Raw genomic sequence first — 26,655 nt, forward strand, 5'->3', positions numbered from 1 at the left:
CTATGTAAGAAAGCTTTCTTTATCTAGCTTTGTAGGAGCCAAAACAGATTCCATGTCATTAAGGATGTCAGAACACAAAACTTCCTGCAGACTTGGCATCAATTCCTCTCCTATGTTCATTCCGTCCCCTTCCAGTGTTCCAAGGTCCTCATTTGTACCACTAATGACTTCGAGGTAGTTTGGGAAATGGTTCTGTTGTGAGGGCAGAGTTCTCTGTTTGATAGTATCACCTGTATCCATCTCATCAATGCTGTTCAGGAAGTCATTGGGGGTGTCAGGGACACTGTAGCTGCTCATGCTTAGTCCACTGTCTGTACTCTCATTTTGACAGTGATAGGTGCCACTGTTAAGAAAGGCATCTGAGCTATTGGTCATCATTGTTCTGAATTCCTGAGACATCTCAGGGGAAGTTACTGGATTTTGAGTCTCACCATTCTGCTCCAGTGTTGGTAACTGGCTACAGAACACTAACTCCTGCCAAGGTAGTGCCTGCTGTTTCAGTTGCACTTTCTCTTTCTCCATCTGCAATTGCTGCAGTGGAATCTGTTGCTGCTGGTTGAGGTTGCCAATATCCATGACGCCTCCTTGTAGGCTGTGGGGAGCCAGGGGTGGTGGCTGTTTCACTGGAGCACTCTGACTGATTCTCTCGTTCATGGCTTTACCAAAACCAGGGTCAAGCCTTCGGTCTAGCCAAGAGGTGGTTTTGTTCTTATAGTTTATGTAGTAAATTTCTCCATCCTGAGTCATGGCTTGTTCCCATCCATCAGGAAGAGGATCTCAGGCTGAGTTTATCATATTCTGCTGCGCTGAAGGACTGGTGAGGGCTGTAACATTCTGAAAGAACATGGCCTTCCTGGGGTCCTGCCACGTTCTTGTCTGATCAATGTGATTTAAGAAGTATCTCTGACCAGAAGATGTCTTTGCTATCTCCCAGTCCGCTGGCAGAGGTACATCATCAGGTATCTCGAAAGACTTCCAAGATACTGAGCTGTGGGTGTGGCTGCTGGGCCACAGACTACTCTGGTGGGGTTCAGTGTCCATGAACAAACAGCTCCCAACTGCAGAGAAGCTGGAGAGGAATGAGCTCAAACATACTGTGGAGTCAGGGCTCCTGCAGTGCTTGCATCAATACTGACCCACACACAAATGCCAGAAGCCTTCCTCTTCCTGTCCTGGCCTGGCCCTGGCAGAAGTGAATGTGCAGAGCACTGGCAGGCATGCACATTGAGCCTTGCACAGTTTCTAAAGTCTCTTTTGATATTGATTTCTGGCTTTGTTCCATTTTTGTCTGATAAGACACTTGATGCAATTTTATTATGTTAATTTATTAAAACTTGTTTTATGACCTAACATACGATCTACTATGGAGAATGTTTTATATTCTGAGTGTTTATTCTTCAGCTTTTGAATAAAATGCTCTCTAATTATTTACTAGCTCCATTTGGTCTAAAGTGCACTTTAATTTCAGTGTTTCTTTGTTGATTTTCTGTCTGAATGATCTTCTGTTGCCGAGCATGAGTTGTTGAAGTCTCCAATCTTTATTGTATTACAGTGTATCTCTGCCTGTAGAGATAATAATATTTGCTTTATATACCTGTGTGCTTTAATCTTGAGTGTATACATATTTACGATTGTTATGTCCTCTTGCTGAACTGATCCGTTTATGATAATGTAAGAGCCTTCTTTGTCTTCTTTTTTTTTTTTTAATTATATTTTAAGTTCTAGGGTACATGTGCATAACGTGCAGGTTTGTTACATATGTATATTTGTGCCATGTTGGTGTGCTGCACCCATCAACTCGTCAGCACCCATCAATTCATCATTTATATCATGTATAACTCCCCAATGCAATCCCTCCCCTCTCCCCCCTCCCCATGATAGGCCCCGGTGTGTGATGTTCCCCTTCCCGAGTCCAAGTGATCTCATTGTTCAGTTCCCACCTATGAGTGAGAACATGCGGTGTTTGGTTTTCTCTTCTTGTGATAGTTTGCTAAGAATGATGGTTTCCAGCTGCATCCATGTCCCTACAAAGGACGCAAACTCATCCTTTTTTATGGCTGCATAGTATTCCATGGTGTATATGTGCCACATTTTCTTAATCCAGTCTGTCACAGATGGACATTTGGGTTGATTCCAAGTCTTTGCTATTGTGAATAGTGCTGCAATAAACATACGTGTGCATGTGTCTTTGTAGTAGAATAATTTATAATCCTTTGGGTATATACCCAGTAGTGGGATGGCTGGGTCATATGGTACATCTGGTTCTAGATCCTTGAGGAATTGCCATACTGTTTTCCATAATGGTTGAACTAGTTTACAATCCCACCAACAGTGTAAAAGTGTTCCTATTTCTCCACATCCTCTCCAACACCTGTTGTTTCCTGATTTTTTAATGATTGCCGTTCTAACTGGTGTGACATGGTATTTCATTGTGGTTTTGATTTGCATTTCTCTGATGGCCAGTGATGATGAGCATTTTTTCATGTGTCTGTTGGCTGTATGAATGTCTTCTTTTGAGAAATGTCTGTTCATATCCATTCCCCACATTTTGATGGGGTTGTTTGTTTTTTTCTTGTATGTATGTTTGAGTTCTTTGTAGATTCTGGATATTAGCCCTTTGTCAGATGAGTAGATTGCAAAAATTATCTCCCATTCTGTAGGTTGCCTGTTCACTCTGATGGTAGTTTCTTTTGCTGTGCAGAAGCTCTTTAGTTTAATTAGATCCCATTTTGGCTTTTGCTGCCGTTGCTTTTGGTGTTTTAGACATAAAGTCCTTGCCCATGCCTATGTCCTGAATGGTACTACCTAGATTTTCTTCTAGGGTTTTTATGGTATTAGGTCTAACATTTAAGTCTCTAATCCATCTTGAATTAATCTTCCTGTAAGGAGTAAGGAAAGGATCCAGTTTCAGGTTTCTACTTATGGCTAGCCAATTTTCCCAACACCATTTATTAAATAGGGAATCCTTTCCCCATTTCTTGTTTCTCTCAGGTTTGTCAAAGATCAGATGGCTGTAGATGTGTGGTATTATTTCTGAGGACTCTGTTGTGTTCCATTGGTCTATATCTCTGTTTTGGTACCAGTGCCATGCTGTTTTGGTTACTGTAGCCTTGTAGTATAGTTTGAAATCAGGTAGTGTGACGCCTCCAGCTTTGTCCTTTTGACTTAGGATTGTCTTGGCAATGTGGGCTCTTTTCTGGTTCCATATGAACTTTCAAGCAGTTTTTTCCAATTCTGTGAAGAAACTCATTGGTAGCTTGATGGGGATGGCAATGAATCTATAAATAACCTTGGGCAGTATGGCCATTTTCACGATATTGATTCTTCCTATCTATGAGCATGGAATGTTCTTCCATTTGTTTGTGTCCTCTTTGATTTCACTGAGCAGTGGTTTGTAGATCTCCTTGAAGAGGTCCTTTACATCCCTTGTAAGCTGGATTCCTAGGTATTTTATTCTCTTTGAAGCAATTGTGAATGGTAGTTCATTCCTGATTCTGCTCTCTCCTTGTCTGTTACTGGTGTATAAGAATGCTTGTGATTTTTGCACATTAATTTTGTATCCTGAGACTTTGCTGAAGTTGCTTATCAGCTTAAGGAGATTTTGGGCTGAGACGATGGGGTTTTCTAAATATACAATCATGTCATCTGCAAACAGGGACAATTTGACTTCTTCTTTTCCTAACTGGATACCCTTGATTTCTTTCTCTTGCCTGATTGCCCTAGCCAGAATTTCAACACTATGTTGGAAAGGAGTGGTGAGAGAGGGCATCCCTGTCTTGTGCCAGTTTTCAAAGGGAATTTTTCCAGTTTTTGCCCATTGAGTATGATATTAGCTGTGGGTTTGTCATAAATAGCTCTTATTATTTTGAGGTACGTTCCATCAATACCGAATTTATTGAGCGTTTTTAGCATGAAGGGCTGTTGAATTTTGTCAAAAACCTTTTCTGCATCTATTGAGATAATCATGTGGTTCTTGACTTTGGTTCTGTTTATATGCTGTATTATGTTTATTGATTTGTGAATGTTGAACCAGCCTTGCATCCCAGGGATGAAGCCCACTTGATCATGGTGGATAAGCTTTTTGATATGCTGCTGAATCCGGTTTGCCAGTATTTTATTGAGGACTTTTGCATCGATATTCATCAGGGATATTGGTCTAAAATTCTCTTTTTTTGTTGTGTCTCTGCCAGGCTTTGGTATCAGGATGATGTTGGCCTCATAAAATGAGTTAGGGAGGATTCCCTCTTTTTCTATTGATTGGAATAGTTTCAGAAGGAATGGTACCAGCTCCTCCTTGTACCTCTGGTAGAATTCAGCTGTGAATCCATCTGGTCCTGGACTTTTTTTGGTGGGTAGGCTATTAATTGTTGCCTCAATTTCAGAGCCTGCTATTGGTCTATTCAGGGATTCAACTTCTTCCTGGTTTAGTCTTGGAACAGTGTAAGTGTCCAGGAAATTGTCCATTTCTTCTAGATTTTCTAGTTGATTTGCATAGAGGTGTTTATAGTATTCTATGATGGTAGTTTGTATTTCTGTGGGGTCGATGGTGATATCCCCTTTATCATTTTTTATTGCATTTATTTGATTCCGCTCTCTTTTCTTCTTTATTAGTCTTGCTAGTGGTCTGTCAATTTTGTTGATCTTTTCAAAAAACCAACTCCTGGATTCATTGATTTTTTGGAGGGATTTTTGTGTCTCTATCTCCTTCAGTTCTGCTCTGATCTTAGTTATTTCTTGCCTACGGCTAGCTTTTGAATGTGTTTGCTCTTGCCTCTCTAGTTCTTTTAATTGTGATGTTAGAGTGTCAATTTTAGATCTTTCCTGCTTTCTCTTGTGGGCATTTAGTGCTCTAAATTTCCCTCTACACACTGCTTTAAATGTGTCCCAGAGATTCTGGTATGTTGTATCTTTGTTCTCATTGGTTTCAAAGAACATCTTTATTTCTGCTTTCATTTCGTTATGTACCCAGTAGTCATTCAGGAGCAGGTTGCTCAGTTTCCATGTAGTTGAGCGGTTTTGATTGAGTTTCTTAGTCCTGAGTTCTAGTTTGATTGCACTGTGGTCTGAGAGACAGTTTGTTATAATTTCTGTTCTTTTACATTTGCTGAGGAGTGCTTTACTTCCAATTATGTGGTCAATTTTGGAATAAGTGCGATGTGGTGCTGAGAAGAATGTATATTCTGTTGATTTGGGGTGGAGAGTTCTATAGATGTCTATTCGGTCCGCTTGCTGCAGAGATGAGTTCAATTCCTGGATATCATTGTTAACTTTCTGTCTCGTTGATCTGTCTAATGTTGACAGTGGAGTGTTGAAGTCTCCCATTATTATTGTATGGGAGTCTAAGTCTCTTTGTAAGTCTCTAAGGACTTGCTTTATGAATCTGGGTGCTCCTGTATTGGGTGCATATATATTGAGGATAGTTAGCTCTTCCTGTTGAATTGATCCCTTTACCATTATGTAATGGCCTTCTTTGTCTCTTTTGATCTTTTATGGTTTAAAGTCTGTTTTATCAGAGACGAGGATTGCAACCCCTGCTTTTTTTTTGTTCTCCATTTGCTTGATAGATCTTCCTCCATCCCTTTATTTTGAGCCTATGTATGTCTCTGCATGTGAGATGGGTCTCCTGAATACAACAGACTGATGGGTCTTGACTCTTTATCCAGTTTGCCAGTCTGTGTCTTTTAATTGGAGCATTTAGTCCATTTACATTTAAGGTTAATATTGTTATGTGTGAACTTGATCCTGCCATTATGATATTAACTGGTTATTTTGTTATTCTTATTTTGCTCGTTAGTTGATGCAGTTTCTTCCTAGCCTCGATGGTCTTTACATTTTGGCATGTTTTTGCAATGGCTGGTACCGTTTGTTCCTTTCTATGTTTAGGGCTTCCTTCAGGGTCTCTTGTAAGGCAGGCCTGGTGGTGACAAAATCTCTAAGCATTTGCTCATCTGTAAAGGATTTTATTTCTCCTTCACTTATGAAACTTAGTTTGGCTGGATATGAAATTCTGGGTTTAAAATTCTTTTCTTTAAGAACGTTGAATATTGGCCCCCACTCTCTTCTGGCTTGTAGAGTTTCTGCCGAGAGATCTGCTGTTTGTCTGATGGGCTTCCCTTTGTGGGTAACCCAACCTTTCTCTCTGGCTGCCCTTCAGATTTTTTCCTTCATTTCAACTTTGGTGAATCTGGCAATTATGTGTCTTGGAGTTGCTCTTCTGGAGGAGTATCTTTGTGGCGTTCTCTGTATTTCCTGAATTTGAATGTTGGCCTGCCCTACTAGGTTGGGGAAGTTCTCCTGGATGATATCCTGAAGGATGTTTTCCAACTTGGTTCCATTTTCCCCCTCACTTTCAGGCACCCCAATCAGACATAGATTTGGTCTTTTTACATAATCCCATACTTCTTGCAGGCTTTGTTCATTTCTTTTTCTTCTTTTTTCTTTTTGTTTCTCTTCTCACTTCATTTCATTCATTTGATCCTCAATCGCTGATACTCTTTCTTCCAGTTGATCGAGTTGGTTACTGAAGCTTGTGCATTTGTCACATATTTCTCGTGTCATGGTTTTTATCTCTGTCATTTCGTTCATGACCTTCTCTGCATTAGTTAGTCTAGCTGTCAATTCTTCTACTCTTTTTCCAAGATGTTTAGTTTCTTTGCGCTGGGTACCTAATTCCTCCTTTAGCTCTGAGAATTTTGATGGACTGAAGCCTTCTTCTCTCATCTCGTCAACGTCATTCTCTGACCAGCTTCGATCCGTTGCTGGCGATGGGCTGCGCTCCTTTGCACGGGGAAATGCGCTCTTATTTTTTTAATTTCCAGCTTTTCTGCCCTGCTTTTTCCCCATCTTTGTGGTTTTATCTGTCTCTGGACTTTCATGATGGTGACGTACTGATGGGGTTTTGATATAGGTGTCCTTCCTGTTTGAAAGTTTTCCTTCTGACAGTCAGGTTCCTGAGCTATATGTCTGTTGGAGATTGCTTGAGGTCCACTCCAGACTCTGTTTGCCTGGGTATCAGCAGCAGAGGTTGCAGAAGATAGAATATTGCTGAACAGCGAGTGTACCTGTCTGATTCTTACTTTGGAAGCTTCCTCTCAGGGGTGTACTCCACCCTGTGAGGTGTGGGGTGTCAGACTGCCCCTAGTGGGGGATGTCTCCCAGTTAGGCTACTCAGAGCTCAGGGACCCACTTGAGCAGTCTGTCCGTTCTCAGATCTCAACCTCCACGTTGGGAGATCCATGGCTCTCCCCAAAGCTGTCAGACAGAGTCGTTCGCGTCTGCACTGGCTCCCGCTACTTCCCCTGTTGGTCTTCAGCTGTGCGCTGTCCCCAGAGGTGGAGACTACAGAGACAGGCAGGCTTCCTTGAGCTGCTGTGAGCTCCACCCAGTTCGAGCTTCCCAGCTGCTTTGTTTACCTACTTAAGCCTCAGCAATGGCGGGCGCCCCTCCCCCAGCCTCGCTGCTGCCTTGCGGTTAGATTGCCACAGACTGCTGTGTTACCAATGAAGGAGGCTCCGTGGTCGTGGGACCCTCCCGGCCAGGTGAGGGATATATTCTTCTGGTGTGCCCGTTTGCTTAAAGCGCGGTATTGGGGTGGGAGTTACCCGATTTTCCAGGTGTTGTGTGTCTCAGTTCCCCTGGCTAGGAAAAGGGATTCCCTTCCCCCTTGCGCTTCCCAGGTGAGGTGATGCCTCACCCTGCTTCAGCTCTCGCTGGTCAGGCTGCAGCAGCTGACCAGCACTGATTGTCCGGCACTCCCTAGTGAGATGACCCCAGTACCTCAGTTGAAAATACAGTAATCACCGGTCTTCTGTGTCACTCGCGCTGGGAGTTGGAGACTGGACCTGTTCCTATTTGGCCATCTTGCTCCACCCTATCATATTCTTTTTTCTGTTTTTAATTATTCTTCAGCAATTTTGTACGCTTCTTTTCTGTTGAAATTCTTTGATGGAGAATTGTTGTGTTTCTTTAGAGGTGTCATTTAAAACAATGTTTTAATGTTTCTTGTATCCTTACATTTTAATCTGCATATCTGGTGTAACCGGCATTCCTTCCAATTATATTGATTTCTTTTGTCAGAAAAGGATGTTTTCCTATAGATGTATGTGTTAGTATGTTTCCATCTCTGTCAAAGAATATCTGAGACTGAGTAATTTATAAAGAAAAACATGGCTTATTTTGGCTCACAGTTCTGCAGGCTGTATGATATGGTTTGTCTGTGCCTCCACCCAGATCTGATCTTGAATCTTAACTCCCACAATTCCCATGTGTCATGGGAGGAACCTGATGGGAGATGATTGAATTATAGGGATGGGTCTTTCCTGGACTGTTCTTGTGATAGTGAATGAGTCTCACGAGATCTGATGGGTTTATTCAGGGTTTTCACTTTTGCTTCTTCCTCATTTTCCTCTTGCTGCCACCATATAAGAAGTGCCTTTCACCTCCCACCATGATTCTCAGGCCTTCTCAGCTATATAGAACTGTAAGTCCAATTAAACCTTTTTGTTTCCAGTTTCAGGTATGTCTTTATCAGCAGCATGAAAACTAACTAATACTTTATCAGCAGCATGAAAACTAACTAATACTAACACAGCATGAAAACTAACTAGAACAATTTTCAATTTTCACACTGGGCAGTAGTGAACTAATACACTGTACAAGAAACATACAGCTGGCATCTGCTTCTGGGGGGATCTCAGGAAGCTTACAATCATGGTGGAATGTGAAAGACTGGGCATATCATATAGTGAGAGGGGGAGCAAGAGATAGAGGGGAAAGATTCCACACACTTTTAAACAACAAGATGTTGTATAAACTCAGAGCAAGAACTTACTCATCACCAAGAAGATGATGGATCTGCCCGCATGATTCAAACACCTCCCATCAGGTCTCACCTCCAACAGTGGAGATTACATTTCAACACATTTAGAGGGAACAGATATCCAAAACATATCATTGCACTCCTGGCCCCCTAAATCTCATATTTTTCTCATATTGCAAAATACAATAATCCTTTCTCAATGGTACCTCAACGTCTTAACTTGTTCCAGCATTAATTCAAAAGTCTCAGTTCTCAAGCCCAAAGTTTTGTCTGGAGATGAGTTACTTCCAATGAGCCTGTGAGATAAGAAACACACACACACACACTCACACACACACACACAAATACACAAGTTAGTTACTTCCAAGATACAATGGTGGTACAGGCATTGAGTAAACATTCACATTCCAAAAGGGAGAAATCAGCCAAATGAAAGGGACAATAGGCCTTACATAAGTCTGAAATCCAGCAGGGCAGACATTAAATCTCTTAAAGCTTTAACATAATCCTTGACCCCATATCCCACATCCTGGTGTGAGGGATGGACTTCCAAGGCCTTGGGCAGCCCCACTCATATGGCTTTGCAGAACGTAGTCCATGTGGCTGCTCTCATGGGTTGGAGTTAAATGCTTGCAGCTTTTCTAGGCAGAAGGTGCAAGCTGTCAGTCAAGTTAACATTCTGGGATATGGAAGGCAGCAATACCCTTCCCCTAGCTCCATTAGCCAGTATCCCAGTGAGGACCCTGTGTGGGGACTGCAAGCCTATGTTTCCCAATAGCATTGCCCTAGTGGAGTCACTCTGTGGGGGTTCTTCCCCTGTGGCAAGTTTCTGCCTAGCCACCCAGGCTTTCTGATGTATCCTCTGAAATCCAGTCAGAAGCTACCAAGCCCCCCTCACTGTTGCATTCTGTGTGACCATAGACTTAATGTCACAAGGAAGCTGCCAAGATCTACAGCTTGGACTCACTGGAGCAGATGCCCAAGATCTATCTGGCGTCCTTTGAGTTGCAGCTAGAGCTGGAGCAGTTAGGATGTGGGGAACAGCGTCCCAAGGTTGAGCAGGGCAAACTTTACTTCATCCTTCTTCTTTTCAGCTTTCTACACTCTTGCAACTTCTGCCTGTTACACAGTTCCAAATGTGCTTTCACATCTTCAGGTAGTTTTATAGCAATGCCCCACTCCTCAATATCAATTTTCTGTATTACACTTTTTCTTCTGTTGCTATAAAGGAATATCTAAGACTGTGTGATTTATTAAGAAAAGTAGCTTATTTGGCTCATAGTTCTGCAGGCTGTACAGGAAGTATGGCAATGGCATCTTGCTTCTGGTGATGGCCTCAGCGAACTTACAATCATAGCAGAAGGTGAAGAAGCAGTAGGCATATCACATAGCAAGAGAGGGAGCAAGGGAGAGGGGCAGGTGCCACACACTTTTATACAATCACAGCCTAAACTCAAAGCAAGAATTCACTCATCACAACTATTCCCAAAACCACTCATGAGGGTTCCACTCCCGTGATCTATTCTTTTTGTTTTGTATTTATTTTATTTGTTTTCTGAGATGGAGTCTCACTCTGTCACCCAGGTGTCACTCAGGCTAGAGTGCAGTGGCATGATCACTGCAACTTCTGCCTCCTGGGTTCAAATGATTCTCCTGCCTCAGCCTCCCAAGTAGCAGGGACTACAGGTGCCTGCCACAACATCTGGCTAAATTTAGTATTTTATTTTAGTTTTTATTTTTTTATTATACTTTATGTTCTTGGGTACACGTGCATAACGTGCAGGTTTCTTACATATGTATACATGTGCCATGTTGGTGTGCTGCACCCATTAACTCGTCAATTACATTAGGTATATCTCCTAATGCTATCCCTCTTGCTTCCCCCCACCCCACAACAGGCCCCGGTGTGTGATGTTCCCCACCCTGTGTCCAAGTGTTCACATTGTTCAATTCCCACCTATGAGTGAGAACATGCGCTGTTTGGTTTTCTGCTCTTGCGATAGTTTGCTGAGAATGACGGTTTCCAGCTGGATCCATGTCGCAACAAAGGACATGAACTCATCCTTTTTTTATGGCTGCACAGTATTCCATGGTGTATATGTGCCACATTTTCTTAATCCAGTCTATCATTGATGGACATTTGAGTTGGTTCCAAGTCTTTGCTATTGTGAATAGTGCCACAATAAACATACATGTGCAAGTGTCTTTATAGCAGCATGATTTATAATCTTTTGGGTATATACCCAGTAATGGGATGTGTGGGTCAAATGGTATTTCTAGTTCTACATCCCTGAGGAATCGACACACTGTCTTCCACAATGGTTGAACTAGTTTACAGTCCCACCAACAGTGTTAAAAGTGTTCCTATTTCTCCACATCCTCTCCAGCACCTGTTGTTTCCCGACTTTTTAATGATCACCATTCTAACTGGTGTGCGATGGTATCTCATTGTGGTTTTGATTTGCATTTCTCTGACAGCTAGTGATGATGAGCATTTCTTCATGTGTCTGTTGGCTGCATGAATGTCTTCTTTTGAGAAGTGTCTGTTCATATCCATTGCCCACTTTTTGATAGAGTTGTTTGTTTTTTTTCTTGTAAATTTGTTTGGGTTCTTTGTAGGTTCTGGATATTAGCCCTTTGTCAGATGAGTAGATTGCAAAAATTTTCTCCCATTCTGTATGTTGCCTGTTCACTCTGATGGTAGTTTCTTTTGCTGTGCAGAAGCTCCTTAGTTTAATTAGATCCCATTTGTCAATTTTGGCTTTTGTTGCCATTGCTTTTGGTGTTTTAGACATGAAGTCCTTGCCCATGCCGATGTCCTAAATGGTATTGCCTAGGTTTTCTTCTAGGGATTTTATGGTTTTAGGTCTAACATTTAAGTCTCTAATCCGTCTTGAATTAATTTTTGTATAAAGTGTAAGGAAAGGATCCAGTTTCAGCTTTCTACTTATGTCTAGCCTGTTTTCCCAGCACCATTTACTAAATAGGGAATCCTTTCCCCACGTCTTGTTTTTGTCACGTTTGTCAAAGATCAAATGGTTGTAGATGTATGGTATTTCTGTGGGCTCTGTTCTGTTCCATTGGTCTATATCTCTGTTTTGGTACCAGTACCATGCTGTTTTGGTTACTGTAGCCTTGTAGTATAGTTTGAAGTCAGGTAACATGATGCCTCCAGCTTTGTTCTTTTGGCTTAGGATTGTCTTGGCAATGCGGGCTCTTTTGTGGTTCCATATGAACTTTAAAGTATTTTTTTCCAATTCTGTGAAGAAAGTCATTGGTAGCTTAATGGGGATGGCATTGAATCTATACATTACCTTGGGCAGTATGGCCATATTTATGACATTGATTGTTCCTATCCATGAGCATGGGACGTTCTTCCATTTGTTTGTGTCCTCTTTTATTTCATTGAGCAGTGGTTTGTAGTTCTCCTCAAAGAAGTCTTTCACATCCCTTGTAAGTTGGATTCATAGGTATTTTATTCTCTTTGAAGCAATTGTGAATGGGGGGTTCACTCATGATTCTGCTCCCTGTTTGTCTGTTATTGGTGTATAAGAATGCTTGTGATTTTTGCACATTGATTTTGTATCCTGAGACTTTGATGAAGTTTCTTATCAGCTTAAGGAGATTTTGGACCAAGATGAAGGGGTTTTCTAAATATACAACCATGTCATCCGCAAGCAGGGACAATTTGACTTTCTCTTTTCCTAATTGAATACCCTTTATTTATTTCCTTTACCTGATTGCCCTGTCCAGAACTTCCAACACTGTGTTGAATAGGAGTGGTGAGAGAGGGCAACCCTGTCTTGTGCCAGTTTTCAAGGGGAATGCTTCCAGTTTTTGCCCATTCAGTATGATATTGGCTGTGGGTTTGTCATAAATAGCTCTTATAATTTTGAGATACGTTTCATCAATACCGAATTTATTGCGAGTTTTTAGCATGAAGGCTGTTGAATTTTGTCAAAGACCCTTTCTGCATCTGTTGAGATAGTCATGTCGTTTTTGTCTTTGGTTCTGTTTGTACACTGGATTACGTTTATTGATTTGCGTATGTTGAACCAGCCTTGCATCCCAGGGATGAAGCCCACTTGATCATGGTGGATAAGCTTTTTGATGTGCTGCTGGATTGGGTTTGCCAGTATTTTATTGAGGTTATTTCCATCGATGTTCATCAGGGATATTGGTCTAAAATGCTCTTTTTTTGTTGTCTCTGCCAGGTTTTGGTGTCAGGATGATGTTGGCCTCATGAAATGAGTTAGGGAGGATTCTCTCTTTTTCTATTGATTGGAATAGTTTCAGAAGGAATGGTATCAGCTCCTCCTTGTACCTCTGGTAGAATTCGGCTGTGAATCTGTCTGGTCCTGGACTTTTTTTTGGTTGGTAGGCTATTAATTATTGCCTTCATTTCAGAGCCTGCTATTGGTCTATTCAGGGATTCAGCTTCTTCCTAGTTTAGTCTTGGAAGAGTGTAAGTGTCCAGGAAATTATCCATTTCTTCTAGATTTTCTAGTTAATTTGCGTAGAGGTGTTTATAGTATTCTCTGATGGCAGTTTGTATTTCTGTGGGGTCAGTGGTGATATCCCCTTTTTTCATTTTTATTGCATCTATTCGATTCTTCTCTCTTTTCTTCTTTGTTGGTCTTCCCAGGGGTCTATCAATTTTGTTGATCTTTTCAAAAAATCAGCTCCTGGATTCATTGATTTTTTGAAGATTTTTTTTGTGTCTCTATCTCCTTCGGTTCTGCTCTGATCTTGGTTATTTCTTGCCTTCTGCTAGCTTTTGAATGTGTTTGCTCTTGCTTCTCTAGTTCTTTTAATTGTGATGTTAGAGTGTCAATTTTAGATCTTTCTTGCTTTCTCTTGTGGGCATTTAGTGCTATAAATTTCCCTCTATACACTGCTTTAAATATGTACCAGAGATTCTGGTATGTTGTATCTTTGTTCTCATTGGTTTCAAACAGCATCTTTATTTCTGCCTTCATTTTGCTATATACCCAGTAGTCATTCAGGAGCAGGTTGTTCAGTTTCCATGTAGTTGAGGGGTTTTGATTGAGTTTCTTAATCCTGAGTGCTAGTTTGAATGCACTGTGGTCTGAGAGACAGTTTGTTATAATTTCTGTTCTTTCACATTTGCTGAGGAGTGCTTTACTACCAACTATGTGGTAAATTTTGCAATAAGTGCGATGTGGTGCTGAGAAGAATGTATATTCTATTGATTTCGGGTGGAGAGTTCAGTACATGTGTATTAGGTTCTCTTGGTGCAGAATTGAGTTCAATTCCTGGATATCCTTGTTAAGTTTCTGTCTCATTGATCTGTCTAATAGTTGACAGTGGGGTGTTGAAGTCTCCCATTATTATTGTGTGGGAATCTAAATCTCTTTGTAAGTCTCTAAGGACTTGCTTTATGATTCTGGGTGTTCCTGTATTGGGTGCATATATATTTAGGATAGTTAGCTCTTCTTGTTGAATTGATCCCTTTACCATTATGTAATGGCCTTCTTTGTCTCTTTGATCTTTGGTGGTTTAAAGTCTGTTTTATCAGAGACTAGGATTGCAACCGCTGTTTTTTTTTTTTTTTTTCTTTTTTTCTCCATTTGCTTGGGAGATCTTCCTCCATCCCTTTATTTATTTATTTTTTTTAGAAGTCTTTTTTTTTTTTTTTTTATTATACTTTAAGTTCTAGGGTACATGTGCATAACGTGCAGGTTTGTTACATATGTATACTTATGCCATGTTGGTGTGCTGCACCCATCAACTCGTCAGCACCCATCAATTCATCATTTATATCTTGTATAACTCCCCAATGCATGCCCTCCCTCCTCCCCCCTCCCCCCTCCCCATGATAGGCCCCAGTGCGTGATGTTCCCCTTCCCGAGTCCAAGTGATCTCATTGTTCAGTTCCCACCTATGAGTGAGAACATGCGGTGTTTGGTTTTCTGTTCTTGTGATAGTTTGCTAAGAATGATGGTTTCCAGCTGCATCCATGTCCCTACAAAGGACGCAAACTCATCCTTTTTTATGGCTGCATAGTATTCCATGGTGTATATGTGCCACATTTTCTTAATCCAGTCTGTCACAGATGGACATTTGGGTTGATTCCAAGTCTTTGCTATTGTGAATAGTGCCGCAATAAACATACGTGTACATGTGTCTTTGTAGTAGAATAATTTATAATCCTTTGGGTATATACCCAGTAGTGGGATGGCTGGGTCATAAGGTACATCTAGTTCTAGATCCTTGAGGAATTGCCATACTGTTTTCCATAATGGTTGAACTAGTTTACAATCCCACCAACAGTGTAAAAGTGTTCCTATTTCTCCACATCCTCTCCAACAACTGTTGTTTCCTGACTTCTTAATGATTGCCATTCTAACTGGTGTGAGATGGTATCTCATTGTGGTTTTGATTTGCATTTCTCTGATGGCGAGTGATGATGAGCATTTTTTCATGTGTCTCTTGGCTGTATGAATATCTTCTTTTGAGAAATGTCTGTTCATATCCTTTCCCCACTTTTTGATGGGGTTGTTTGTTTTTTTCTCGTATATTTGTTTGAGTTCTTTGTAGATTCTGGATATTAGCCCTTTGTCAGATGAGTAGGTTGCAAAAATTTTCTCCCATTCTGTAGGTTGCCTGTTCACTCTGATGGTAGTTTCTTTTGCTGTGCAAAAGCTCTTTAGTTTAATGAGATCCCATTTGTCAATTTTTGCTTTTGCTCCCGTTGCTTTTGGTGTTTTAGACATGAAGTCCTTGCCCATGCCTATGTCCTGAATGGTACTACCTAGATTTTCTTCTAGGGTTTTTATGGTATTAGGTCTAACATTTAAGTCTCTAATCCATCTTGAATTAATCTTCGTATAAGGGGTAAGGAAAGGATCCAGTTTCAGCTTTCTACTTATGGCTAGCCAATTTTCCCAGCACCATTTATTAAATAGGGAATCCTTTCCCCATTTCTTGTTTCTCTCAGGTTTGTCAAAGATCAGATGGCTGTAGATGTGTGGTATTATTTCTGAGGACTCTGTTCTGTTCCATTGATCTATATCTCTGTTTTGGTACCAGTACCATGCTGTTTTGGTGACTGTAGCCTTGTAGTATAGTTTGAAGTCAGGTAGCGTGACGCCTCCAGCTTTGTCCTTTTGACTTAGGATTGTCTTGGCAATGCGGGCCCTTTTTTGGTTCCATATGAACTTGAAAGCAGTTTTTTCCAATTCTGTGAAGAAACTCATTGGTAGCTTGATGGGGATGGCATTGAATCTATAAATAACCTTGAGGAGTATGGCCATTTTCACGATATTGATTCTTCCTATCCATGAGCATGGTATGTTCTTCCATTTGTTTGTGTCCTCTTTTATTTCACTGAGCAGTGGTTTGTAGATCTCCTTGAAGAGGTCCTTTACATCCCTTGTAAGCTGGATTCCTAGGTATTTTATTCTCTTTGAAGCAATTGTGAATGGAAGTTCATTCCTGATTTGGCTCTCTGCTTGTCTGTTACTGGTGTATAAGAATGCTTGTGATTTTTGCACATTAATTTTGTATCCTGAGACTTTGCTGAAGTTGCTTATCAGCTTAAGGAGATTTTGGGCTGAGACGATGGGGTTTTCTAAATATACAATCATGTCATCTGCAAACAGGGACAATTTGACTTCTTCCTTTCCTAACTGAATACCCTTGATTTCTTTCTCTTGCCTGATTGCCCTAGCCAGAACTTCCAGCACTATGTTGAATAGGAGTGGTGAGAGAGGGCATCCCTGTCTTGTGCCAGTTTTCAAAGGGAATTTTTCCAGTTTTTGCCCATTCAGTATGATATTAGCTGTGCATCCCTTTATTTTGAGCCTATGTGTATCTGTGCATGTCAGATGGGTCTCCTGAATACACCAGACTGATGGGTCTTGACTCTTTATCCAATTTCCCAGTCTGTGTCTTTTAATTGGACCATTTAGCCCATTTACATTTATGGTTTATATTGTTATGTGTGAACTTGATCCTGTCATTATGATATTAGCTGGTTATTTTGCTCATTAGTTGATGCAGTTTCCTCCTAGCAACAAAGGTCTTTACATTTTGGCATGTTTTTGCAGTGGCTGGTACCGGTTGTTACTTTCCATGTTTAGTGCTTCCTTCAGGAGCTCTTGCAGGGCATGCCTGGTGGTGACAAAATCTCTAAGCATTTGCTCGTGTGTGAAGGATTTTATTTCTCCTTCACTTATGAAACTTAGTTTGGCTGGATATGAAATTCTGGGTTGAAAATTCTTTTCTTTAAGAATGTTGGATATTGGCCCCCACTCTCTTCTGGCTTGGAGAGTTTCTGCAGAGACATCCGTTGTTAGTCTGATGGGCTTCCCTTTGTGGGTAATCCAACCTTTCTCTCTGGCTGCCCTTAACATTTTGTTCTTCATTTCAACTTTGGTGAATCTGACAATTATATGTCTTGGAGTTGCTCTTCTCGAGGTGTATCTTTGTGGCATTCTCTGTATTTCCTGAGTTTGAATGTTGGCCTGTCTTGCTAGGTTGGGGAAGTTCTCCTGGATAATATCCTGCAGTGTTTGCCAACTTGGTTCGATTCTCCCCATCACTTTCAGGTACACCAATCACATGTAGATTTGGTCTTTTCACATAGTCCCATATTTCTTGGAGGCTTTGTTCATTTCTTTTTACTCTTTTTTCTCTACACTTCTCTTCTTGCTCCATTTCATTCATTTGATCTTCAATCACTGATACCCTTTCTTCCATTTGATTGAGTCAGTTACTGAAGCTTGTGCATTGGTCATGCAGTTTTCATGTCGTGGTTTTCATCTCTATCAGGTTGTGTAAGGACTTCTCTACATTGGTTATTCTAGTTAGCCATTCCGCTAATCTTTTTTCAAGGTTTTTAGTTTTTTGCACTGGGTTTGTACTTCCTCCTTTAGCTCGGAGAAGTTTTATCATCTGAAGCCTTCTTCTCTCATCTTGTCAAAGTCATTCTCCATCCAGCTTTGTTCCATTGCTGGCAAGGAGCTGCGTTCCTTTGGAAGGGGAGATGCACTCTGATTTTTAGAATTTTCAGCTTTTCTGCTCTGTTTTTTCCCCATCTTTGTGGTTTTATCTACCTTTGGCATTCGATGATGTTGACATACAGATGGGGTTTTGGTGTGGATGTCCTTTGCGTTTGTTAGTTTTCCTTCTAACAGTCAGGACCCTCAGCTGCAGGTCTGTTGGAGTTTGCTGGAGGTCCACTCTAGACCCTGTTTGCCTGGGTATCAGCAGCAGAGGCTTTAGACGAGTGAATATTGCTGAACATCAAATGTTGCTGCCTGATCATTCCTCTGGAAGCTTCATCTCAGAGGTGTACTGGCCATATGAGGTGTGAGGTGTCAGTCTGCCCCTAGTGGGAGATGTCTCCCAGTTAGGCTACTCGGGGGTCAGGGACCCACTTGAGCAGGCAGTCTGTCCGTTCTCAGATCTCAAACTCCATGCTGAGAGAACTACTACTCTCTTCAAAGCTGTCAGACAGGGACATTTACATCTGCAGAGAGTTCTGCTACCTTTTGTTTGGCTATGCCCTGTCCCCAGAGGTGGAGTCTACAGAGGCAGGCAGGCCTCCTTGGGCTGTGGTGGGCTCCACCCAGTTCGAGATTCCTGGCCTCTTTGTTTTTCCTACTTAAGCCTCATCAATGGCAGGCGCCCCTCCCCCAGCATTGTTGCCTCCTTGCAGTTAGATCTCAGACTGCTGTGCTAGCAATGAAGGAGGCTCCGTGGGCATGGGACCCTCTGAGTCAGGTGTGGGATATAATCTCCTGGTGTGCCATTTCCTAAGATCCTTGGTAAAGTGGAGTATTAGGGTGGGAGTGACCCAATTTTCCAGGTGTTGTGTGTCACATTTTCCCTTGGCTAGGAAAGGGAATTCCCTTCCCCATTGCATTTCCTGGGTGAAGCAATGCCTTGCCCTGCTTCAGCTCTCACTCTTTGGGCTGCACCCACTGCCCTGTACCCATTGTCTGACATGCCCCAGTGAGATGAACCTGGTACCTCAGTTGGAAATGCAGAAATCACTCGTCTTCTGTGTCACTCATGCTGGCAGCTGGAGGCTGGAGCTGTTCCTATTCGACCATGTTGGTGCCACGCTCCCATTATATTTTGTATTTTTAGTAGAGACGGTGTTCACCATGTTGGCCAGGCTGGTCTCAAACTCCTCACCTCAAGTGATCTGCCCACCTCAGCCTCCCAAAGTGCTAGGATTACAGGTGTGAGCCACTGCACCTGGTTCGCCTGCATGATCTAAGCACTACCCACCATACTTCATCTCCAACACTGAGGATTACATTAGAACATGAAATTTGGAGGGGACAATTATACAAACCATATCAATGTATCTGTAGTGCTGGTTGGGTAAGGCACTTAGGCTTTGATTCTGGATGAACACAGTGGTAGAGTCTTCATATAATTTCTTTGGCTATAATCAGTGTCAGTGTTGTCTGTGAGTTTCTCAGAGTACCACAGGCTTCAGGCTGTGGCTGTTGGTGGAGTATGTAGTGAGGCTTGGTTTGGGATGGGGTTGCCAGGTGGTGGACCTACTCTCAGGCTCCGCTGGTTGAGGTGATGGGCCAGGTGTGATAGTCCTTGGACTCCTCTGTGGTATATGTGGGCACCGGTGGTAGAAGGTGTTTGTAAGCCAGTCACTGTGCCTTCATGTGTTTTGCCTGGGTGCCAACAATGGAAGCAGTTGACCTAGTAAGCAGATGTGTCCTTGGTCCTCTAGGTTTCCTGCATGGCATCAGTGATGGCAGTAGCAGCTGTGGGCCTACCCTCAGACCCCCAGGCAGCATGAATAGGCACCAGAATTGGCAGTACTGAAATTGGGGTGGAGCGGTCCTCAGGCCTCTAGGTGGCACATGAACCTGGGTGCTGCTGGTGGCAGGCTGGGCACATCCATCCTTAGAATCATGAAAGGTGTATGTAAATACTGGGATTGTTAGTGGGGCAGGTCCATCCCTAGACCCCTATATGATATGTGCAGGTGCCAATAGACTAGCTGGGCCTGTCTTCAGGCCCCTTAAAGGCATGCATAGATGCAGAGTTTGGTGTGTGGAGTGAGTCGTTCCCCAGGTTCCTGGACAGTGTCTTTGAGCACCAGCAGCATTGGCAGTGAGTAGAGTGGGTATGGTCAATAGAAGGCACTCTGGGTTGATCCACTGGCCACCAGATGATGCATATGAGTGCTGGTGGCAACAGCAGGTGCAGGTCTGTAGTCAGGCTCCTCAATGGTGTGCCTAATTGCTAGGTGTTGCAGATGGGGCGTATCAATCCCTAGGCCTCTTTATGGCATTCGCCACCCATTTTTCAGGCTTTAGGACACTGTGTGGGCTAGAGTGTTGGGAGCCCTTCTGCACCGCTGGGCCCAGTTGGTGTCACAATACTGCAGCCCTCTCTGTGAGCATGCAGAGATGTCAGAGGGTTTCCATGGATGCATAGGTGGCTGTTGGGCTTCAGGACAGAATGCAGTCTGGTTGGAAGTGGGCTTTTAAAATGATGACATGATGCAGCTGTTTGGGTTTCAGGGGTTGTTTAGGACCCAGTGCAAAGTCCCTCTCTGGAAAATGGCATTGCATGGACTCCAGGAATCACCCGATCCTTATATCAGTGCCTGTGAGGGCCAGTGGGCTCTTCTTGGCTAGCATTGCAGTAGTCCATGGTGGGAATGTGGGCTGCTGGGCAGCTCTCTTTTATCTTTCCTTGCACTGGGAAGTTCTTCCTGGCTTTGAGGTAATCCTGGTCAGGCCAGTTGCTTCACTTTCTTCTCCTTCTGTACTTCACAGGTTTCCTGTCAGTTCCCTACTACATTTGAATGTATACTCTGGGATGCTGCATTCCATATGTGATTTTTAACTCACTACTTTGTTCCTTTTTTGTGGAGGAGGCGAGTGATGGGTGCCTCTAGTCAGCCATAGTACCAATTCGGGTCTTATCATGGTTTGCATTTGTATTTCCCTGATAAATAGTAATGTTGAGATTGTAAAAACAAACCTGTTGACCATATATGGTTTTTTTAATAGTTGGAGTATCACTCTGTCCCCCAGGCTGGAGTGCAATGGTGTGATCTCAGGTAGCAACCTCCGCCTCCCAGGTTCAAGCAATTCTCCTGCCTCAGCCTCCCTAGTAGTTGGGACTACAGGCATGCGCCAAAACACCCAGCTAATTCTTGTATTTGTAGTAGAGACAGGGTTTCACCATATTGGTCAGGCTGGTCTTGAACTCCTGACCTCGTGACCTGCCCGCCTCGGCCTCCCAAAGTGTTGGGATTACAGGCCTAAGCTACCGCGCCTGGCCTATCATTTTTTATCTATGCATATTTTCTATTTCTTCATGATTTAATACTGGTAGGTTATATGTTTCTAAGAATATATTCATTTTCGCTGGTTACCCAATTTGCTAGTGCATGATTGTTCATAGTAGTATCACAAGAACCTTTGTATTTCTGTTCACACTTGTAATATCTCTGTTACTTATGATTTTATTTATTTGTGTGCTTTTTCAATGGTTTCAGTCAAAGTTTTGTTGATTTTCTTTATCTTTTCAAAAAGCAAACTCATGGTTTTGCTGATCTGATTGTGTATGATTTTTCTAGTCTGTAACTATATGTGTTTTGCTTTTTGTTATTTTATTTCTTCTACTAAATTACTTTAATCTGGCCTTTTCCCCAAGTTATTTGAGATGTTGTTTATGTGATATTATTTTTTCTTAATGTGGCTCCCCATAAGTTATGGAATGTTTTGATTTCCATTTTGTTATCTATTGTAACCACTTTTTTTTTTTTTTTTTGAGATGGAGTCTCACTGTATTGCCCAGGCTTGAGTGCAGTAGTGTGATCATGGCTCACTGCAAGCTCCACCTCCCGGGTTCATGCCATTCTCCAGCCTCAGCCCCCTGAGTAACTGGGACTACAGGTGCCTGCCACCAGACCCAGCTACTTTTTTGTATTTTTGGTAGAGATGGGGTTTCACCATGTTAGCCAGGATGGTCTCGATCTCCTGACCTCGTGATCCACCCACCTTGGCCTCCCAAAGTGTTGGGATTACAGGCGTGAGCCACCGCATCTGGCCTCCTGTGACCACTTTTGAATGTGTATTCTGCTGCCATTGGGTGGAATGTTCTGATATATTGATAAAACTGTTACACTCACTTGGTTTAGTGTTCAAGTCCAACATTTTCTTATGATTTTCTATTTGATGTATTAAATTATGTTTTTTGAAAATTTATTTAGCCATTGTATGTCCTTTGATTAGAGCACTTAATCCATTTACATTCAACTTAATTATTCATATGTAAAAAGTATCCTGTTCCATTTTGTTGTTTTCTGGTTTTGCTAATCTTTCGTTCTTTTTTTCTCTGTTGCTGTTTTCCTTTGTGATTAGGTGATTTTCTGTAGTCTTATGCTTTATTACTTTTTATCTTTTGTATATGTACTACAGGTTTTTGCTTTGTGAGTATCATAAGGTTTATATAAAACAACTTACAACAGTCTATTTTAAGCTGATAACAAAATAAATTTGATCACATAAAAAATTCAACACCTTTACTTCACATTTAAAAATTTAACACTTTTGATGTCTGTGTGTGTGTGTGTATATATATATATCCTTTTAGATCATCTATCCATTAACAGTTTATCCATAATTGAAGCTATTATTTTTAATAGTTTAATTTTTAACTTTTGTACTATACAAAGAAGCAATTTCCCCACCACCATTATTACAGTATTAGAGTATTCTAAATATGACTTAGTAATTTTATCAATGAGCTTTATATTTCATATATTTTTGTTTTACTAATTAGCATCCTTTTCTTCAACTTGACAAACTCTCTTTAGCATTCATTTTAACACAGGTCTGGTGGTTAAAAAAACAAAACAAAACAACTCCCTCAGCTTTTGTTTGTATGGGGAAGTGTTTTTTTTTTTTTTTTTTCTTTATTTCTGGATGACCCCGCCAGGTACAGTATTTTGGGTTGGCAGTGTATTCTTTCAACACTTTGAATATGCGATCCTACTCTATCCTGGACTGTAAGGTTACTACTGAGAATTTATTGCTAACCTTACTGGAACTGTTTTAAGTGATTTGCTTTTTTCCCTTTTGTTGCTTTCAGGATTTTTCTTTGTCTTTGACTTTTGAGTTTAATTATGTCTTGGTCTAATCTTCTTTTGATTAAATGTGACTGGAGAGCTTGGGTCTTCCTGTACCTAGACATTCAGATCTTCCCTCAGATTTGGAAAGTTTTCTGGTTTTTTTAAAAATAAGCTTTTTAATCCCTTGTCTCATTTCTCTTGCTCTTTTTTTAATAACACATGCTTTACTCTTTTGATGTTGTCACATAAATCCCATTTGCATTTTTTTCATTTAAAAAAATTCTTTCTTCTCTTTTTCCCTTTGGTTGTATATCTTCCAATAACCTATCTTCAAGTTTGCTGATTCTTTCTTCTATTTGATCAGTTCTGCTGCTGATGCTACTTTATTTGCATTTCATTCATTGTATTTTTCAACTCAAGAATTTTTGACTTTTAAAAATAATTTTAAGGCCGGGTGCGGTGGCTCAAGCCTGTAATCCCAGCACTTTGGGAGGCCGAGACGGGCGGATCACGAGGTCAGGAGATCAAGACCATCCTGGCTAACACGGTGAAACCCTGTCTCTACTAAAAACTACAAAAAAAAACTAACCGGGCGAGGTGGCAGGCGCCTGTAGTCCCAGCTACTCGGGAGGCTGAGGCAGGAGAATGGCGTGAGCCCGGGAAGCGGAGCTTGCAGTGAGCTGAGATCTGGCCACTGCACTCCAGCCTGGGTGACAGAGCGAGACTCCGTCTCAAAAAAAAAAAAAAAAAAAAAAAAAAAAAAAAAAAAAAAATAATAATAATTTTAATGTCTCTCTTAAATTTTTTATTTTCATTGTTTACTTCTTTTCTGACTTCATTGAATTATTTTTTCTGTATATTGTTGACATTCGCAGAGTTTCTCAAAAGAATTATTTTGGATTATTTGTCAGGCAGTTCACATATCTCCCCATTCTGGGGACTTTTCTACTGGAAAATTTTTGTATTCTTTTGGTGGTGTTACATCTCAGTTTTAAATGTTTCTTGTTGCCATATATTAATATCCACACATTTGAATAAGTGGGTAATTATTTCAGTCTTTGCAGACTGACTTTTTCTGAGAAAACTTTTACCAGTCAGCCTACCTGGTGATTATGAGACTGCCATCCAGTGTGGACTTGATGCTGAAATCCTTGGGTAACCTGGTCTGGGTCAGCAGGTGAGAGGCCCTGGCATCTGAGCCCATGGGGTTTGGCCTGGGAGTTATGGAACTTGGATCTACCAGGAGAAACCAGCTAATTCGGTCAGCAGTAGTGGACCTAGACCTTGTATCCAGGAGGGTGGGCCTGGAGCCTTTGTCCTATATCCACAGGGGCCAGTTCAAAGCTTAGGTCCACAAGGGCTTACCTGGCATAAGGGTGGGCCTTGAGCCTGCGTTTGCAGAGGCCAGCCGGGAACTAAGCTGGGGCTGGGCCTGGCCCTTGGGTCCACTGGAAAATGTCCGGAGCCTCACTCCATAGGGGCAGTCCTGGGACATGGGTCCACATGTTGGCCTGAAGTACTTGTCTGCAGGAATGGTCCTGAGCCTTGATTCACAGAGGCCAGTCTGGCACTGGGATGCACTGGGTTAGGCCTGGACTCTTGAGTCTAATGGAGCTGACTTGAATGCTTGGGCCACTAGAACCTGGGGCCACATGGCCTAGCCTAGAGCCAGCCTGGTGCAGGTGTAAGCATGAAGTCTAGGTCTGTGGCAGAAGGTGTGGATCCTGGCATTATGCATGCTGGCCTAAAGCCTTGAGCCACAGGATCTGGTCTGGAGCCTGAGGCTGTGGGACTGACCTGGAGCCTGACTATTCTGAGGCCAGCTCGAAAGCTAGCTGTGTGGGTATTGGCCCACAGGCTAGGTCTGCAAGAGTTGGACTTGGACCACAGGACTCACATGGGACCTGAGTTCATAGGGGCAGACATGAAACTTAGGTATCTGGGGCCTGGCCCAGCACTGGGATTGTCTCTGATAGGCCTGGACTCTGGATCTTCTGAAGCAGGATTGGACCCTGGATTTGCTAGAGCAGGGGACTACAGGGCCAGCATGGAGAGTGCAGAGGCAAGGACCAGCCTAGCACTAAGCAGGCCTAGAATCTGTGTCCCTAAGTACCAGTGGGGTACTTGAGGCCAGGGGTGCTGACTTGGCAGCGGGCCTGAAGCCTGGGAACGTGTTGGCCAACTCAACTCTGGGTTGGTCTGAAACCTGGAGCTGACTTGTAGCTGGGCATGCAGAGGCTGACCTGGTACTGAGTAATCTTGGAGTTTGTATACACAGGGGCCAACATGGAGGCTGGCTTGCAGGTACCAGCATGATGACTAGGATTGGAGGTTTGTCTGTTCCTGGGGCTGGCCTGGAGCCTGAGTCTGTGGGGAATGGCCTGGCACTGCAGTGGATCTGAAGCCCAGGACCACTGGGGTCAGTCCTGGAGAGTGGGGCCACTGTAGTTAACCTGGTGGTAGGGTGATCCAGAGTCCAAGTCTGTTTTGGCATGCCTGGAGCCTAAGATTGTGGAATTTGGCCTAGTGTTGGGGTGGGCTTAGAAGCTTAGACTGTGGGTACTGCCCTGGGGTCTGGTTTGTGGGGGCATGCCCAGTGCTAGGTTTTACTTGGGTCAGCCCACTGTTGGGGTCCAAGGCAGAGTCCTGTGATCACTTCCCCCTTCTCCCCCAAGCAGAGGGTATCTCTCCGCACACTGTGCTGCCTGGGTATGAAAGAAGAGTGATGTGGGCATTATAAAACTGTCCTCCCTACGTTCCTTAATGCATCTTTTTAATTTTTGTGCTACATCCAGGTTTTGTAATAGCTTACCAGGTTTCCTTAGCTTTTGTGAAGGTATTTTCATGTATGGAGTGTTGTTCAAATTGATGTTTCCGTAGGGGAACAAACACTGAAAAGTCCTATTCCACCATCTTACTGATGTCCCCATAATTTTCAAAAGGTAATGAGAATCAAAAATGTTTCAGATATCTGCAACAAATGAAATTGGTATAAAAATGTGTGCAATGCACACTGTTGAGGAAGTACTATTGCTACAACTGTGGCTTGTTTATATTCACAGTAGAAAGAAATGCTAAATTTCAGTTAGAGGTTAATGAAAATAGCAACATAACTTCTTTCCTCCTCCCAGTTCACAAATCTCCTTGAATTCTGTTTACTGGTCTCTCAGGATTCCATAGACCCAGAGTAAAAGAACCATGGTAGCTCTTTCCCTGCCGCCACGGAGTCGCGCGGAGGCGGAGGCTTGGGTGCGTTCAAGATTCCGCTTCACCCATAACCCACCGCCATGGCCGAGGAAGGCATTGCTGCTGGAGGTGTAATGGACGTTAATACTGCTTTACAAGAGGTGCTGAAGACCGCCCTCATCCACGATGGCCTAGCACGTGGAATTTGCGAAGCTGCCAAAGCCTTAGACAAGCGCCAAGCCCATCTTTGTGTGCTTGCATCCAACTGTGATGAGCCTATGTATGTCAAGTTGGTGGAGGCCCTTTGTGCTGAACACCAGATCAACCTAATTAAGGTTGATGACAACAAGAAACTAGGAGAATGGGTAGGCCTCTGTAAAATTGACAGAGAGGGGAAACCCCGTAAAGTGGTTGGTTGCAGTTGTGTAGTAGTTAAGGACTATGGAAAGGAGTCTCAGGCCAAGGATGTCATCGAAGAGTACTTCAAATGCAAGAAATGAATAAATAAATCTTTGGCTCACAAAAAAAAAAAAAAAAAAAAAAAAAAAAAAAAAAAAAA

The 26,655-nt window shown here is 42.3% G+C and overlaps 2 pseudogenes across 1 annotated transcript; one reads left to right on the forward strand and one right to left on the reverse strand.

The window, feature by feature from the left end:
* On the reverse strand, positions 1–26,199 carry LOC104656171 (annotated as a pseudogene).
* On the forward strand, positions 26,121–26,655 carry LOC104660731 (annotated as a pseudogene). Its single transcript, XR_747749.2, has one exon. The product of XR_747749.2 is annotated as a 40S ribosomal protein S12 pseudogene (transcript).

Source organism: Rhinopithecus roxellana, chromosome 7, assembly GCF_007565055.1.
Source record: "Rhinopithecus roxellana isolate Shanxi Qingling chromosome 7, ASM756505v1, whole genome shotgun sequence".
In the NCBI taxonomy this organism is placed as follows: domain Eukaryota; kingdom Metazoa; phylum Chordata; class Mammalia; order Primates; family Cercopithecidae; genus Rhinopithecus; species Rhinopithecus roxellana.